General features: G+C 36.7%; 1 pseudogene; it reads right to left on the bottom strand.

Annotated features, from left to right (window-relative positions):
• Positions 1–17723: 17723 nt before the first annotated feature.
• Positions 17724–19352, bottom strand: LOC125097295 (polyadenylate-binding protein 4-like; annotated as a pseudogene).
• Between the last annotated feature and the right edge of the window lie 293 nt (positions 19353–19645).

The following is a 19645-nucleotide window of genomic DNA, read 5'->3' as shown; positions in this document are numbered from 1 at the left end:
AAAATTTGTAATATCTGGATTCATGATTATATTTCTTCAACCAAATATGACCTCAAAAGCCGCTTCTGAAGAGTACAAAACATGTATTCCTGGGATTTTTTAAATTTATACTTTGTTTTACTCTATGTGACAACTTGAAATCACAATTTCTAATATCTGTGTACCACTGTAGTGTAATTTAGTTTGGGAAATTGGTTCTCATGTGAAAATTCCACTTGACCATTTCCCGTCTTGTCTGTGAAGAGTTTTTATAAGCTGTATTGTACTGAAAATACAACCATGGTCAAAAACCAAGAGTTGCAAAAACAGACAGTTGTTGGCAAAGATTGTAAAATATCCAGGATTTTTCATAATTTGAGATTGAGAGAGAATATTTTGATAAATTGCATTGTGTATACCTCTTGATTTGGAATTATAGAAAAGTAGGTGTAAATCTCACCACACAAACACAGAAACAAATGTCTTATTTTCTTTTCAAAAGCTATTAAATTCAAATGTGAAACATTTCTAGCTGGTTATATTTAGATCGCTAACAAATCCAAGATTATCAGGTTGTTGATGATATCTGAGCAATTACTACATAAACAAAACACAAGGAAAATGACAAAAATTGAAATAGGGTGGGCAGTGAAATAGCATTTGCTAAAGGATTGAAATCCTGCTTTGAATGCTATTTGCAAACACTCCTGGTGTTGTGCTGAATGATTGTCTGTATGTAGTTCACCTAGAAAGGCTGTTTGGAATAAAGAAATGAATATAAAAATTGGGAGACGTGGGCTTTCTTCTTCACCCTGATGAATAAACTTGCTTTGAATATTTAGTCAAATCAGTTTTTCTAATGTTCAATTTATGCAATGTAACATTAGGCAAAAGACTTCATAATTTCCCAAAACCATTTTGCTAGATGAAAAAATAACTGACTTACAGTAGAATTACACACTTGAAGTAAGAAGGCCTGACTTGAAATTTTACCTTAGCTGATTTATTAGTTCATCATAAGTGAGTAATTTCAAATATTTAAGCTTCACTTTTTAAACATTCAATTGTGGATAACTTATACCTAAATTCTCATGTTGCCTGTACCCCACAACAACAAATATTTTTTTAAAGAGGACCTTTTTAAAAATTTCATTAGAGGCTCAACACAAGCTTATTGATTGTTCATCAGTTTGCTTATCAAATTGTGTCACAAGTGATTCTTATTGCATCAATGTCTCTATCACATTAATCAACTTTGTCTTCATCAGATTTTAAGGAAATATGATTCATGGGGTAAGAGGACTGGAATGCCTTAATAAAGGATCAAGGCCTATTCATATCCCTTTAAGAAAAGGCATATTGGAAAAGCAAGGCTGACTGATAATTTGTCTCTAGTCAAACACCAAGGCTCAGACTAGGACTATCATAACTAGGTTAAAGACTAAATAAAAATTATCTGAATGAAGATTTATTTATGTGAAATTTAAACCAAATTGAACACAAAAATTTAAATTCGAAACTGATTAAATAGTAGGAAACATGTACATATGGTTATGGGACTTTCTTCCAAATTAACTTTACTATTAAAAAAAAATTTCATTTGCGTGTGAGATTTGAATATGGGTGTAGTCTTATATAAAGGCTAGAAACTAAGTTAGATTATTTGCCCCAAGACTTTTTTTTTTGATGATATAGAATTAAAAAGAATAAAAAGAGACTCCTATGTTCTAGAAATAAGGACAAGTTGCTACAGCCAAATAAACTATATATAATGATATTACCTTTATTTTACTCTCCTATATTTTTGCTCACTTTATTCACTGCAAATTATAAATAATAAATATAGCATCTCCATTACCTCAGTTATATTACTTACACACAGAGACTGTGAGGAAGTATGAACAAAGTGTGTTATTAGCCCTCAAGCAATGACCAAGAGAAATTTAGAAAAAGAATTACTTTGGTACACCTATGTTAAGATCTGTATTTGCTCTCCATATAATGGATGATCACTTTTTTTAAAAATCAAGTTTCTTAATAGTCTCACTTTCATTATTTAAAAGACAACTAATATTTAAAAAAGAAATGTTCTATTGGGGCGCCTGGGTGGCTCAGTGGGTTAAAGCCTCTGCCTTCTGCTCAGGTCATGACCCCAGGGTCCTGGGATGGAGCCCCATGTCGGGCTCTCTGCTCAGCAGGGAACCTGCTTCCCCCCTCTCTCTCTCTGTCTACTTGTGATCTCTGTCAAATAAATAAATAAAATCTTTTAAAAAAAATGTTCTATCAAAAAAAATGTATACTTAGAATTAAATTCCTCTTAGGAAAAATATCATAAATAATAAATGTTTATTTGAGGGTCAGAAAATTAAATATTTGGAAAGTCTATATTATTGCTAATCATTTACATTAAATTTATTTCTTTTTAAAATATATATAACCCTCGATGATGAAAACTCCTGTGTAAACCATGTCAGTGTTTTAACAATTTTGACTGAGAGAAATTCTAGCTGACATGAAATTCCTTTACTCTGTTTTAACCTATCAGAGTTACAATTTATGAATTTGCTTCAGGAAGAAAATTCTACTGGTGGCATTTAAAACAAAACAAAACAAAACAAAATTTGTGTCTATGTGTCATAGCAAAAAGGAAGATTGGAAGGAGTTCAACTTGGTTGTAAGCAAGAATTTCTAGCCCTTCACTAGGTCAGCTGATTGCAATAAGAGGCCAGCTAGATGGTGGTGCATGACACTGAACAGCTTTGGTGAGGAGTATTCACACTTAACCTGTCAGTCCTCACTAGGATAGCTATTGAGGAGAGACAGACAGTGAAGTAGGCTAACAGTGCAATAATCAGGGACATGAGGACTAAGGCATAACTATTCTTTTCTTCCTTTAAAATTTCGATAATTTGTTAAATACAGCTTTATTTGTATTTAAATATTATTTGCTTGATCATTACTTTTTTTTTTTTTTTTTTTTTTTTGGTGATTTTTAAGATTTTGTGCCTAATGTAAGCAGGAAAGCCTATGATGAGATAAATTCCAGCCTAATCTCTCTGGAGATAGGCAGGTCCTGATATGGGAAGACCATTTACTGGTAGAAACCAGGGTCAACTCCTGGGATTGTGTTTTGAGGGTTCTTGGCCAAGCAGGCTGGCATGTAAGACTGAAAAAGCAAGGATTCATTGACTTGGACACTTCCTTGGGATACGGGCTTTAGTAACCTGGCAAGAATCCCAGAAGACTGATAAACCTGCTGCTGGAGTGTCCTAAAAGCCTGGAAATGTAGTAAAGTGGAAATTGTGAGTGGTCCCAGCAGACAGAAGAGGAAGGAATAGATTCTGGGGAAAAAAGATACATGGGAATGAAGATAATGCAAGGCCAGACACTGACTGACTGGCAATGTTCCATGGACGACCCAGATGAAATACTATTTCCCAGCCACATCAGTGATGTCTTGGTGAAAGGAGTCTGCTAGTGGCTCTCTTCTGCAGGCCAGACCTACCGTGGCAGGCATGCACAGACACATGCTCATTCACAGCCAAGGGCATGGAGGCTACTGGGCAGCTATGAAACACCAGGAACCAGAGGTTAAACTGCTCTCAGGCCTTGCAAGCTCGCAGAAGCAACCCAGTGACTGACCTTGGAAAGCGGCAGAGATGGAGTTTTTTTGATAATACATACAAAGCCACTAGGAACACTGGCATACAAGTCTTTGAATGAACATATGTTTTCATTTTCTTGGATTAGTGTTTGAGAGTGCAAAGACTGTTAGTTAACATTTTAAGAAACTGTTACATTTTTTTTCAAAGTTACGGATGTTCCTAATAAGTTACCAACAATTGATATGGCCAGTTTTTGTCATTTTATCTATTCTAATAGATGTGCTGTGGCATTGCATTGGAGTTTAACTTGCATTTCCATTAGGAATAAATTCTATTATGAGCATCTTCTCATATGCCTACTCACCATCAAAATATTATTTTTAATGAAACATTTGTTACATTTTTGCACATTTTATTATTGTGTTTATTAATTGAGTCTAAGAACTCTTTATGTATTCTGAATTTGTGTCCTTAATGTGCTTAGCAAATATATTTTACTAGTCGGTGCCTTGTATTTTTCATAAAGACTACATGTTTTTTGGATCAAAAAATCCAAATTTCACAGGTTCACAGTAGATTGAGGGGAAGGTACAGAGATTTCCCATATACACCCTCCCTTCAAACATCCATAGCCTCCTCCATTATCAACATAACTCATATTAGTACATTTGTTACCAAGGACAAAACTACACTGACACATCATAATCATCTAAAGTTTATAGTTTACCGTAAGTTAAGTTTTAGCATGATTCTATGAGTTTGGACAAATGTATAACAACATGTATCCATCATTATAATAAAGATTATTTTCACTGCCCAACAAATCCTCTGTTGTCTGATTACTCATTCCACCTCCCCCACAACCCTGGAAACCACCATCTCTTTATTGTCTCCATACTTTTGCCTTATCCAGAAATTCATATAACTGGGATGATACACTGTAACCTTTTCAGATTGGCTTTTTATTTTTTTACTTAGTAATACGCATTTATGTTTTCTTTATACCTGCTCATAGTTTGATAGCTTGTTTCTTTTGATCATTGAATAATATTCTGTTATTTGGATGTACCACATTTTATTAATCCATTTACCTATAGGACATCTTGATTACATCCATGTTCTGGCAATTATAAATAAAGTTGCTATAAGCATCCATGTGCAGGTCTTTGTGTGGATATGTTTTCAATTTATGTGGATAAATACCAAGGAGTACTATTGCTGGATCATACAGTAAGAGTAGATTTAGTTTTAAAAGAAACCACCAAATAGTCATTCAAATTGGCTGTACCATTTTACATTCCCTCCAGCAATGTATGAGAGTTCCCATTGCTCTACATCCTCACCAGTATTTGGGGTTGTTAGTGTTCTATGCTTTGGCCATTCTAACAGGTGCATGGTGGTATTTTACTGTTATTTTAATTTGCACTTCTTTGATGTCTTATGATGTTGAACATTCTTTTATATCCTTATTTGCTATCTTTATAATTTTTTTGGTAAGGAATCTATTAAGGTCTTTATTCCATTTTTAAAAAAGATTTTTACTTATTTATTTTACAGAGAATGAGAGAGAGATCACAAGCAGGCAGAGAGGCAGGCAGAGAGAGAGGGGGAAGCAGGATCCCCACTGAGCAGAGAGCCCCAATGTAGGGTTTATTCCATTTTTAATCAGGTTGTTTTCCTATTGTTGAGTTCCAAGAGTTTGTTTTGTTTTTTCTTTTTAATATTTTGGATAACAGTCTTTTATCACATGTGTCTTTTGCAAATATTTTCTGCCAGTTTGTGGCTTATTGTTTAATTTTCTTGATTCTGTGCATAGCATACATTTTTAATTTGAATGAATTCCATTTTATTAATTGTTTCATGTATCATATCTTTGTATTCTACCTAAAAAGGCATCACCATGCCCAAGATCATCTGAAATTTCTCCTATGTTACCTTTGTAGGAGTTTTAAAGTTTTGCATTTTGTGTTTCTGGGTTTATGGTTTGGTGTCTGACATTAATTCGGGGGCAATACTCAGTCTTTATGTGTTTTGAGTATTTCTTATATTCCTTTCTCTTTCTTCCCCTTCAGGTTTTCTCATTATGCAAATATTACACCTTTGTAGTTGTCCAATAGTGCTTGGGTATTCTGTTTTTGTTTTTGCCTTGTTTTTTAGTTTTTTGGGTTTTTCTTGTTTTGTTGTTTTATTTTGTTTTTGTTTTTTTTGTTTGCTTTTCACTTTACAAGGATTCTATTGATATAACTTCTAGCTCAGATATTCTTTCCTCAACCATATCCAGTCTACTAATAAGCCCATCAAAGAATTCTTCATTTCTATTATAGTTTCTCAATCTTTAGCATTTCTTTTTAGTTCTTTCCTAAGATTTTCATAGCTCTTCTTATATTGCCCATCTGTTCTTGCATGCTATTTTACCTATTAAACCCCTTATTAATCATAGTGTTTAAATTCCCTATCTGTTAATTCTAACATCCTAGACATGTCTGGTGCTGATGCTTGCTTTGTCTCTTCAAATTGTGTTTTCACCTTTTGGCATGACTTGTAAGCTTTTCTTGATAGCTAGACAGGACATACTGAGTATAAGAAAGTAATGTAAACAGGCTTTTAATAGTGTAGTGGTGAGGTGTGGGTCAAGAGAAAGTATGTAGTCTTATGATTAGGTGTCAGTCATTTAGTATGCTTATGCTTCTGGACTGTGAACATTTCAAGTGCTTCTCGGTATTTTTATCCTCAGTTATGTGGGACAGGATGGCTAGACTGGGCTGGAGTTAGGTATTTCCCTTCCCCAGGCCACTTAGTTTCTGATAATATCCTCGCAGGTTAGGCTCTGATTAACCTGTTTCCTCTGAAGGCAGCCTCCCCTTTTTAAAAAAATTCAATTAGTCAACATATCATTAGTTTCAGACGTAGTGTTCAATATTTATCAGTTGTATATAACATCCTTACTCATCACATCATATGATTACCCTTTACCCCCACTGACCTCCCCTCCAGCAACTATCAGTTTATTTCTTATAGTTAAAAGTCTTACTATTTACCTCAAAGGCAGGTTTTCTATGAATAACAGAGTATTCTGATGTCTTTCGGAATGGTTTCTTTTCCCTTGACCCTGCCAGAAGTTTGAGAAGATTTTTTTCTGACCACTACTCTAGGAATCTGGTAAGATTTACTCCTAAAAGTAAATTTCACAATATTGTGTGGGCTGGCTCCCCAGACCCCAGGTCCCCTAGGATCTTTAACTCTCAGTATTGTCTACACTGAACCTCCAGCAATGCATAAAGTGCAGTGAGGCTTCTTAACCTGGCACTTCTTCCTATGATAGTTTCACTACTGAGTATCTGTTCTGGGAAGTGGCAACTCCCTCTATTCTCCTGTCTGTCTATCCAATCTTTTGGGGTAGTAGTTTCCCCTGTGTCTTCCTCCCTCATTGATCCAAGGAAAGTTGTTGATTTTTTACTGTTCAGCTTTTTGCTTTTTGTCATGATAGAATGGTGATTTTCAAGCTTCTTAAATATGGGAGTGGAAATGAAAGTCTGGCTTGTCTCTTCATTATCATAAAAATATCTTTCAAAAAATAGAAATTTAAAATTTTGAGGAACCAAGTTTATGATTTTTTTTCTCTTCTCTCTCTTTCTCTCTCTCTCTTTTTTTGATGTGCCATTATTGTCATATTTAAGGAATCTTTCCCTAATTCTAGGTCAAAACTATTTCTCCTATGTTTTACCTTTTTTTTTAATTTTTTTAATTTTTTATAAACATATATTTTTTGCCCAGGGGTACAGGTCTGTGAATCGCCAGGTTTACTCACTTCACAGCACTCACCATAGCACATAACCTCCCCAATGTCCATAACCCCACCCCCACACTCCCAACCCCCCACCCCCATCAACCCTCAGTTTGTTTTGTGAGATTAAGAGTCACTTATGGTTTGTCTCCCTCCCAATACCATCTTGTTTCATTTACTCTTCTCCTACCCCCTTAAACCCCAATGTTGCATCTCCTCTCCCTCATATCAGGGAGATCATATGATAGTTGTCTTCCTCCTATTGACTTATTTCACGAAGCATGATACCCTCTAGTTCCATCCACGTCGTCGCAAATGGCAAGATTTCATTTCTTTTGATGGCTGCATAGTATTCCATTGTGTATATATACCACATCTTCTTTATCCATTCATCTGTGGATGGATATCTAGGTTCTTTCCATAGTTTGGCTATTATAGACATTGCTGCTATAAACATTTGGGTGCACGTGCCCCTTCGGATCACTATTTTTGTATCTTTAGGGTAAATATCCAGTAGTGCAATTGCTGGGTCATAGGGTAGTTCTATTTTCAACATTTTGAGGAACCTCCGTGCTGTTTTCCAGAGTGATTGCAACAGCTTGCATTCCCACCAACAGTGTAGGAGGGTTCCTCTTTCTCTGCATCCTCTCCAGCATCTGTCATTTCCTGACTTGTTAATTTTAGCCATTCTGACTGGTGTGAGGTGATATCTCATTGTGGTTTTGATTTGTATTTCCCTGATGCCGAGTGATATGGAGCACTTTTTCATGTGTCTGTTGGCCATCTGGATGTCTTCTTTGCAGAAATGTCTGTTCATGTCCTCTGCCCATTTCTTGATTGGATTATTTGTTCTTTGGGTGTTGAGTTTGCTAAGTTCTTTATAGATTTTGGACACTAGCCCTTTATCTGATATGTTGTTTGCAAATATCTTCTCGCAATCTGTCAGTTGTCTTTTGGTTTTGTTAACTGTTTCCTTTGCTGTGCAAAAGCTTTTGATCTTGATAAAATCCAAATAGTTCAATTTTGCCCTTGCTTCCATTACCTTTAGCGATGTTCCTAGGAAGATGTTGCTGCGGCTGAGGTCGAAGAGGTTGCTGCCTGTGTTCTTCTCAAGGATTTTTATAGATTCCTTTCTCACATTGAGATCCTTCATCCATTTTGAGTCTATTTTCATGTGTGGTGTAAGGAAAAGATCTAATTTAACTTTTCTGCATGTGGCTGTCCAATTTTCCCAACACCATTTATTGAAGAGGCTGTCTTTTTTCCATTGGACATTCTTTCCTGCTTTGTTGAAGATTAGTTGACCACAGAGTTGAGGGTCTATTTCAGGGGCTCTCTATTCTGTTGCACTGATCTATGTGTCTGTTTTTGTGCCAGTACCATGCTGTCTTGATGATGGCAGCTTTGTAATAGAGCTTGAAGTCTGGAATTGTGATGCCACCAACTTTGGCTTTCTTTTTCAATATTCCTTTGGCTATTCGAGGTCTTTCTGGTTCCATATAAATTTTAGGATTATTTGTTCCATTTCTTTGAAAAAAAATGGATGGTACTTTGATAGGAATTGCATTAAATGTGTAGATTGCTGTAGGTAGCATAGACATTTTCACAATATTAATTCTTCCAATCCAGGAGCATGGAACATTTTTCCATTTCTTTGTGTCTTCCTCAATTTCTTTCATGAGTACTTTATAGTTTTCTGAGTATAGATTCTTTGCCTCTTTGGTTAGGTTTATTCCTAGGTATCTTATGGTTTTGGGTGCAATTGTAAATTGGATGGACTCCTTAATTTCTCTATCTCTGTCTTGTTGTTGGTGTAGAGAAATGCAACTGATTTCTGTGCATTGATTTTATATCATGACACTTTGCTGAATTCCTGTACAAGTTCAAGCAGTTTTGGAGCGGAGTCTTTTGGGTTTTCCACATATAGTATCATATCATCTGCGAAGAGTGATAGTTTGACTTCTTCTTTGCCGATTTGGATGCCTTTAATTTCCTTTTGTTGTCTGATTGCTGAGGCTAGGCTTCTTGTACTATGTTGAATAGCAGAGGGGATAATAGACATCCCTGCCATGTTCCTGACCTTAGCGGAAAAGCTTTTAGTTTTTCTCCATTGAGAATGATATTTGCGGTGGGTTTGTCATAGATGGCTTTGATAATATTGAGGTATGTGCCCTCTATCCCTACACTTTGAAGAGTTTTGATCAGGAAGGGATGCTGTACTTTGTCAAATGCTTTTTCAGCATCTATTGAGAGTATCATATGGTTCTTGTTCTTTCTTTTATTAATGTGTTGTATCACATTGATTGATTTTCGAATGTTGAACCAACGTGGCAGCCCTGGAATAAATCCCACTTGGTCGTGGTATATAATCCTTTTAATGTACTGTTGAATCCTATTGGCTAGTATTTTGGTGAGAATTTTTGCATCTGTGTTCATCAAGGATATTTGTCTGTAGTTCTTTTTTTTTGATGGGATCCTTGTCTGGTTTTGGGATCAAGGTGATGCTGGCCTCATCAAATGAGTTTGGAAGTTTTCCTTCCATTTCTATTTTTTGGAACAGTTTCAGGAGAATAGGAATTAGTTCTTCTTTAAATCGTTGGTAGAAATGCCCTGGGAAGCCTTCTGGCCCTGGGCTCTTGTTTGTTTGGAGATTTTTGATGACTGTTTCAAACTCCTGACTGGTTATGGGTCTGTTCGTGCTTTCTATTTCTTCCTGGTTCAGTTGTGGTAGTTTATATGTCTCTAGGAATGCATCCATTTTTTTCCATATTGTCAAATTTGTTGGCGTAGAGTTGCTTATAGTATGTTCTTATAATTGTCTGTATTTCTTTGGTGTTCGTTGTGATCTCTCCTCTTTCATTCATGATTTTATTTATTTGGGTCCTTTCTCTTTTCTTTTTGATAAGTCTGGCCAGAGGTTTATCAATCTTATTAATTCTTTCAAAGAACCAGCTCCTAGTTTCGTTGATTTGTTCTATTGTTTATTTGGTTTCTATTTCATTGATTTCTGCTCTGATCTTTATGATTTCTCTTCTCCTGCTGGGTTTAGGGTTTCTTTCTTGTTCTGTCTCCAGCTCCTTTAGGTGTAGGGTTAGGTTGTGTACATGAGACCTTTCTTGTTTCTTGAGAAAGGCTTGTATCACTATATATTTTCCTCTCAGGACTGCCTTTGCTGTGTCCCACAGATTTTGAACCGTTGTGTTTTCATTATCATTTGCTTCCATGAATGTTTTCAATTCTTCTTTAATTTCCTGGTTGACCCATTCATTCTTTAGAAGGATGCTGTTTAGTCTCCATGTATTTGGGTTCTTTCCAAATTTCCTCTTGTGATTGAGTTCTAGCTTCAGAGCATTGTGGTCTGAAAATATGCAGGGAAAGATCCCAATCTTTTGATACCAGTTGAGACCTGATTTATGACCAAGGATGTGATCTATTCTGGAGAATGTTCCATGTGCACTAGAGAAGAATATGTATTCTGTTGCTTTGGGATGAAATGTTCTGAATATATCTGTGATGTCTATCTGGTCCAGTGTGTCATTTAAGGCCTTGATTTCCTTGTTGATCTTTTGCTTGGATGATCTGTCCATTTCAGTGAGGGGAGTGTTAAAGTCCCCTACTATTATTGTATTCTTGTCGATGTGTTTCTTTGATTTTGTTATTAATTGTTTTTTTTTAAAGGTTTTTTTATTTTTTTATTTGGCAGACAGAGCTCACAAGTAGGCAGAGAGGCAAGCAGAGAGAGAGGAGGAAGCAGGCTCCCTGCTGAGCAGAGAGCCCGATGTGGGGCTCGATCCCAGGACCCTGAGACCATGACCTGAGCCAAAGGCAGAGGGTTAAGCCACTGAGCCACCTAGGTGCCCCTATTAATTGCTTTATATAGTTGGCTGCTCCCATGTTAGGGGCATAGATATTTAAAATTGTTAGATCTTCTTGTTGGACAGATCCTTTGAGTATGATATAGTGTCCTTCCTCATCTCTTATTATAGTCTTTGGCTTAAAATCTAATTGATCTGATATAAGGATCGCCACTCCTGCTTTCTTCTGATGTCCATTAGCATGGTGAATTCTTTTCCACCCCCTCACTTTAAATCTGGAGGTGTCTTCGGGTTTAAAATGAGTTTCTTGTAGGCAACATATAGATGGGTTTTGTTTTTTTATCCATTCTGATACCCTGTGTCTTTTGATTGGGGCATTTAGCCCATTAACATTCAGTGTAACTATTGAGAGACGTGAATTTAGTGCCATTGTATTGCCTGTAAGGTGACTGTAATTGCATATTTTCTCTATTCCTTTCTGATCTACTACGTTTAGGCTCTCTCTTGGCTTAGAGGACCCCTTTCAATATTTCCTGTAGAGCTGGTTTGGTGTTTGCAAATTCTTTCAGTTTTTGTTTGTCCTGGAAGCTTTTAATCTCTCCTTCTATTTTCAATGATAGCCTAGCTGTATATAGTATTCTTGGCTGCATGTTTTTCTTGTTTAGTGCTCTGAATATATCATGCCAGCTCTTTCTGGCCTGCCAGGTCTCTGTGGATAAGTCTGCTGCCAATGTAATATTTTTACCATTGTATGTTACCAACTTCTTTTCCCGGGCTGCTTTCAGGATGTTCTCTTTGTCACTAAGACTTGTAAATTTTACTATTAGGTGACGGGGTGTGGACCTATTGTTATTGATTTTGAGGGGGGTTCTCTGAACCTCCTGGATTTTGATGCTTGTTCCCTTTGCTGTATTGGGGAAATTCTCTCCAATAATTCTCTCCAATATACCTTCTGCTTCCCTCTCTCTTTCTTCTTCTTCTGGAATCCCAATTATTGTAATGTTGTTTCATCTTATGGTGTCACTTATCTCTCTAATTCTCCCCTCGTGGTCCAGTAGCTGTTTGTCCCTCCTTTGCTCAGCTTCTTTATTCTCTGTCATTTGGTCTTCTATATCACTAATTCTTTCTTCTGCCTCATTTATCCTAGGAGTGAGAGCCTCCATTTTTGGTTGCACCCATTAATAGCTCTTTTTATTTCAACTTGGTTAGATTTTAGTTCTTTTATTTCTCCAGAAAGGGCTTTTATATCTCCCGAGAGGATTTCTCTAATATCTTCCATGCCTTTTTCAAGGCCCACTAGAACCTTGAGAATCATCATTCTGAACTCTAGATCTGACATATTAACAATGTCTGTACTGATTATGTCCCTAGCCTTTGGCACTGCCTCTTGTTCTTTTTTTTGTGGTGAATTTTTCCGCCTTGTCGTTTTGTCTAGATAAGAGTATATGAAGGAGCAAGTAAAATACTAAAAGAGTGGCAACAACCCCAGGATAGTATGCTTTAACCAAATCAGAAGAGATCCCAAATCGTGAGGGGGGAGAAAGGGGATAAAAAGAGGTTCAGAAAGAAAAAAAAAAATTAAAAAAAGAAAACGAATAAAGAAAAAATATAAAAAAGAAAAATATATATATATATTAGATAAACTAGTTAAAAAACATTAAAAAAGAAAAGGGTAAAAGTTTAAAAAAATTGGCAGAAGAAGAGAAAAAAAATTGAAAAAGAAAAAAAAATTAAATTAACTGCAAGGCTAAAGAATCATGGGGAGAAAGCCAGGACTTCTATGGTTTGCTTTCTCCTCCTCTGGAATTCCGCTGCTCTCCTTGGTATTGAAACTGCACTCCTTGGTAGGTGAACTTGGTCCTGGCTGGAGTTCTTGTTGATCTTCTGGGGGAGGGGCCTGATGTAGTGATTCTAAAGTGTCTTTGCCCCAGGCGGAATTGCACCGCCCTTACCAGGGGCCAGGCTGAGTAATCCGCTCGGGTTTGCTTTCGGGAGCTTTTGTTCCCTGAGCGCTTTCCTTTCAGTAGAGTCAGGGAGGATGTGAATGAAGATGGCAGCCTCCCGGTCTCTGGCTGGGAGGAGCTGAGAGCCCACGGCCCCACTCCTCAGTGTGCCCTCAGAGAACAGCGCCCAATTACTCCCGTCACCCTGGCCTCCGGCCACACTCCAAGCTGACTGAGCCTGCAACCTGTTCAAGGTAACCCCGAGCTGAGAGCTGACTCCTCGTCTCTGTCTCTGTAGCCGGCTTCCCCATTCTAATACCTGTAAGCTCTGTGACACTCAGACACCCCCGATCCTTCTGTGACCCTGCAGGACCTGAGGCCCCGCTGACCCTGCGTGGGCTTCACCCCGGTTAAGCCTCTGGAGCGATATCCCTCAGTGGAACAGACTTTTAAAAGTCCTGATTTTGTTCTCTGTTGCTCCGCCGCTTGCCGGGAGCCGGCCTCTACCCCCACCGTCTATCTTCCTGTCGCTTTAGATTCACGTCTCCGCCAGTCCTACCTTTCAGAAAGTGGTTGATTTTCTGTTTCTAGAATTGTTGTTCTTCTTCTCTTTGATCTCCCATTGGATTTGCAGGTGATTGCAATCTTTAGATAAGCTATCTAGCTGATCTCCTGCTACCTGGAGTAGTCTCAGCCTGCTACTTCTCTGCCATCTTGACTCCTCCCCACCATGCTTTACTTTTTAAATTTTTTTTTTTTTAGTTTATGTTTAGGTCTATAGATCAAAGGTTTTATAATTATTTTTGTTTGTTGTGTTTTTTGTATATGGATAAACAGTTGTTTCAGTGACATATATAGGTGTGGAGTGTGTGTATATGTGTATATGTGATGTTTTGTTTTGTTTTTTGGAAAATTTCTCTTTCTCCACTGAGTTGTTGTTTAGCTTTTCTTAGATACACGTTAGCCATAGACATATGGATGTATGAAAGGCTCTTTATTCTGTTCCCTTGCTGTATTTTTTATCACGATACCAATGTCATAATTTTTTTCAATGTCATAAATTTTTATATTTAAATTAAGCCTTTAGATAGGTGGTGTTAGTCCTCTAACTTTACTTTTTTCAGAATACTTTATTTTATTCTGGGTTATTTTCATTTCCATACTACTGGTAGAATATGCTCATCGAATTTTACAAAAAGTCTGCTGGCATTTTTATTAGTATTGGATTGAATCTATAAATTAATTTGGGAAGAATTGAAATCTTAACATTATTGAATTTTCTAATCAACAAAATTTCTTTCTTTCTAGTTATATAGATTTTAATTTATCTCATCACTGTTTGACAGCTTTAATATAAGTCCTTTATATCTTTTATCAGTTTTATCCCAATTTTATATCCCTAATTATGTCATGCTATTCCAAAGCTTTGATCCCTTTGTTTTATTTTATTTATTTTTTTAGGATATATATTTTTTTAATTTTTATTTATTTTTTAAATTTCTTTTCAGTGTTCCAGAATTCATTGTTTATGCACCACACCCAGTGCTCCATGCAGTACGGCCCCTCCATAATATCCACCACCAGGCTCACCCAACCTCTCACCCCCCTCCCCTCCAAAACCCTCAGATTGTTTCTCAGAGTCCACAGTCTCTCATGGTTCATCTCCCCCTCCAATTTCCCCCAACTCCCTTCTTCTCTGTTCCCTTTATTTTAAATGCTTAATTGCTTATTGCTAAGATCCATAAATAAAACTAATTTTCATAGTGATATTATATCCTGCCACTTTGCTGAAGTTATTAATTCTAATAGAATTTTGATAGATTCCATGAGATTTTTCCATTGACAATCATGTCATCTATGAACACAGTTTTAACCCCTTTTCACCTTGATGCGTTTTTTTCCTTGCTTCATTGTATAGGTTTGAGTCACCAATATAATGTTGTTTCTGTAAAATGAGTCAAGATATACTTGTCTCATTTATGATACAAGTAGGCAAGCATTTGATCTTTCACCATTAAGTATGATGTTAGTTGTTATTCTCTAGTTTTCTATGTCCCATGTCTAAGATTGAGGAATATCCCTTATTCCTGGTATGCTAAGACTTTTATCATCAGTGGATGTTGGGTTTTGTCAAATATTCTTTTTTTTTTTTTTGCTTCTATTGAGAACATTCATTATCTTTTTATTAATTTGTTAGTATTTTGACTTATATTGATTGATTTTTTTTTAATGTAGATCTTATCTTGCAGTCCTGGGGTAAATCCCACTTGCTCATGTTTGTTTATATCTGTTTGATATATTATTCTTGGATTTTCCTTCATAAAATTTGGTTTAGAATTTTTGCATCTATTTTAATGAAGGATTTTTATGAGTTTTCTTTTCTTGTGATAACCGACAGGTTTTGTGATGAGGCCTTATAGAATGAATTGGAAATTATTTCCTTTTCTTCAAATTTCTGTAAGATTTTATGGAGAATTGTCATTATTTATTCTTTAAATTATTATTTGACTTCACCAGTAAAGCCATATGAATGTAGAATTTCTTTATAGAAAAGAACTGAACTACAACTTCAGTTTCTGTAATAATGTTAGAACTATATAGTTATGTAGTTTTTGAAGGAGCATTGGTAGTTTGTGTCTTTCAAAGAAATTATTCATTTTTACTGAAGTTCTTAAACTTATGAGGATGAAGTCATTCATAATATACTCTTTTGTATTAAACATCTGCAGAATATATGCCAATTCCATCTCTCTTATTCCTCATATTAGCAGTTGGTATCATGTCTCCTTTTTCCATAACCAGTCCTGCTAAAGGCCTATCTTTATTTATTTACTTACTTATTTATTTTTGTATTCTCAAAGAACTCATTTTTGGGTTTACTGATTTTTATTTATTTTATATTTCCTATTTCATTGATTTACACTGTGATTTTTAATATCTCCTTTCAGTTGCTTATTTTTATAAAATTTGCTGTTCTTTTACTAGTGACTTAAGATGCCAGTTGGGGATCACTGATTTTAAAGCTTTCTCCTTTTTAATATATGTGTTTTCTGTTATAATATTCCCCTAAGTACTATTTTCAACATCCTACAAACTTTGGTAGTTTTCTTACTTTCATTATATTGAAAATATGTTGTTTTTTGGTTTCTTTCCATATAATTGGGGATTTTCCAGATAACTTTCATTATTGATTTCTAGTTTAATTATATTCTTCAGAATTTGGAGGAAAAACTCAGTATAAGTTGGTTCCTTTTAAAATTTGTTGAGATTTATTTTGTGATTTAGGTTATGTTTCAGTCTTTCTTCCTTTTGCTGGGGTAGTAAAGTACTACTTAAAGTAGAATTGACTTGCAAGGTATATCTTCCTTTCGGGTCTGCAAAAGGAATTGGTAGGGCACTATAGAGCTCCCCCTGCTGGCCTCTTAACTTCACTTTTAAAGGTTTCCTTTTATTAATTTTCATGCATCCTTATCTTTGTCCTACTGTGAATAACTTGTAGTTTGTTTTTGTTCCTTGGCTGTTTATAAAATTTCTATTTATCACAGATTTTAATCAATTTGATTAAAAAGTTACATTGAACCTCTCAGATCTGCGGTTTTTATACTTTTCATAAAATTAGAGAATTTTAGGCAATTACATCTTAAAATACTTCAAAAAATCCCTTTTGGAGACTGAATACCATATATTAGGTGGTTGAAATTGTACTTATGGTCAATAATCCTCTGTTAAATTTTTTCTTTTCACATTTCTATTTGATAATTTTTATTGCTTTGTCTTCACTAATTCCAATTTGTGTATATCTAATTTACTGTTAATCCATCCAGAAACATTTAGTTTTAGCTCTAGAAGTTTGATTTGGGTCTCTGTAACACCACAACTCTACTTCAATTTTTGAACACATGCAATAGAGTTACAGTAACTACTTAAATGTCTTTGTCAGCTAATTCCTGCCAATTCTGGATGAGTAATGACTTTTTCTCCTCATTATGGGACGTATTTTGCTTTTTTGCCTTTCTGGTAATCATTGTTAACGTTCTAGATATTGTGAACTTTTTCTCATGGTACTGAATATTTTATTACTCCTATCATGACTTTTAGTTTATTTGGGATACATTTATATTACTTGGAATTGGTTTAATCTTTTTTCATGAATTTTTTTATTGAAAAACTTAAGACTTAGCTACATTAAATAAAACAAATTTCTAGAGGGAAAAATCAAAGCCCACGATAGGAAAAAACACAATAGTTAACATTGTCTGGACAATAGCAGAACCCAGAGAATATATTCCTTTAACTGAAAAATGCTAGGTACTTCATAATTGACCTTTTGATAGAAAGTGACCAACTAAATTTGTAACTTGTGGTTCTTAGTGTTGAAGTCCACAGGTTAAGCTAGGAAATCTTCAAACCTTGAGCTAAATTCCATAAGGGGTTATCTGGCTCATGAATTTTTTTTTTTTTTCCTTGTATAAGATGTAGCAATGGCAACAGACATTAACTTCTGGACAGCTACTTTCTTAGCATGAGGAAGGGTAGAACAGCAGCTTTGTCCACTTTAGGGTGGAGGGATTCAGTAGACTCTGGAATGTGTAGCAGCTCAGACTTGCCAGTCCTTATTGTCTTTCCAACCAGTTTGAATGCATTGTTTGGATGAACGAAACGGCTGGTATCCCAGCATCTGCTTTTGTTCCTGGGAGGTGCCATGGTCAGCATGGAAGTGGTCAGGGGCTCTAGTGCCATCACATGCAAAGAGGCTGGGGTGCCTGCAGAGGCTGTATGACAGACAGGGTGAGGGCTGCAGACTCTGGGAGCATATCTGCAAGGCAGTAACAGCAACAGCAGCATGAGGTGCTAAGTTCTATACTTTGGCCGTGAGAACACTGAGTCTCTGAGTGGCAGTAGGGAGGCCATGAGAGGATGGAACATTACCAGTTGGAGCCAGATGGCGAAGAGTTGGACAAGACCAGACTGGCCTATAATGCATGGTATTCCTTGGAAACCTTGGAGTCTCCCACTTTGCTGCCAACATAGACTAGGCCTCATCTGTGCTAACTGGTGAGGTGTGTAATGTAAAAGTCTTCCCTGAGCTTGTAGAGCTGCTGGCACAAAATAGCTCTTGGCTGCTGGCTGGAACTGATTTAAGATGATGTTGGCCATCTGCTGCATAGATTTGTTGGTCAGGTGAGCCTTTTTTCTTCCTTCCTTCCTGTGGGCCTGAGCAACATACAGTGGCTCAGAGTCAGCATGCCTGCATCCATCTTGATGACTACTTTGATTGCCTCTTTAGGAAAGGAGAAACACATGAAGCCAAATCCTCTGTTTTTCCCATCTTCCAGCATTACCTTAGCACAGGTGAGTAATCTGAAAGGAGAAAACTCTTCCCTTGACTTCTCATTGTTACACGCGTTATTTGTGTGGAGATTCACCTCTTGATATTGGTCAGTTCTCTCATTTCTGCTATTCAGATTTTCCACTTCATCTCAACCCATCACCCACTTTTTTTCTCTGTGAAGGTTCTATAAATATGATTTATTTTCCATTCATCTCTTCCAGGCCTCTAATGGCATATTCAGGCTTTTTACAGCTCACAAAGTCAAAGCATTTGGATTTCCCACTGAGATTTCTCATCATCTTGACTCTTAGGGTCTTGCCAAATTGGCTGAATAGCTCTTTCAGACTCTCATCATTCACCTCTTCCTCAAAGTTTTTGGTATCAACATTGGTGAATTCCTTGGCTTTGGCTCCAAATTCAGCTTCCCACTCTTTGGAGATTTGAATCTGCTCACAAACACTGGAAAGTCATTGGGGAGTTTACTGTTTGTCTTCCAAAGACCTTGTCAGGAGCGCCCTGGGTCTCTAAGTGGGCAAATGCATAACCCTTAGGGCTGTTTTCATATCATACTACCTTGAAGGACAGAGTGTTTCCAAGAGCAGAAGTATTGTGAACTGCCTTTTTTCCTAGAGATTTGTCCACGATCTGGATGAAGACAATTCATGTACAAGATTCTCTCAAAGATGGAGAATGCATGATATGAAGTGGCTTTCTCTTAATCACAACAAATTTCGTGGTGTCCAAGGCACACTCAGCATCAATTAGCTGCTGGAAATTGACAGAGTTATAACCCAGGGAGCATGGTGATCATGTCACACAAACCTGAATGGACAGCATAGGCACCATCGGACTGACATTTTCATTTAGCAAGGCCTCCCTGCCTTCTAACTGCATGTCACTCCCATACAGAGGCAGCTGGGGCTACAGCATTCATCTCCCCTGCCCCCCCACCCCAAATCCCATCAGGAGGATGCCCTGTAGGGATCACACAGGTCAAAGGGGCCTCTTCTCAGAGCTGGGGCCTACGTCATGCCCACAGTTGGTGCAGAGTGAAGCTAAGAGAAGCTGTAGCACAGAGAGAGATGCAAGACAGCAAAGAGTTCAAGGTCAGCTCTGCACGAAAGCATTACCACAGACAAAAGGCTCTCAAAACCAGTATGACCCTCCTGGGAGTTTGTAAATTTCAG

This window comes from Lutra lutra, chromosome 4, assembly GCF_902655055.1.
Source record: "Lutra lutra chromosome 4, mLutLut1.2, whole genome shotgun sequence".
NCBI classification, from domain to species: Eukaryota; Metazoa; Chordata; class Mammalia; order Carnivora; family Mustelidae; genus Lutra; species Lutra lutra.
Note: the sequence above shows the minus strand (reverse complement) of the source record. Positions and strands in the feature narration are given on the sequence as shown.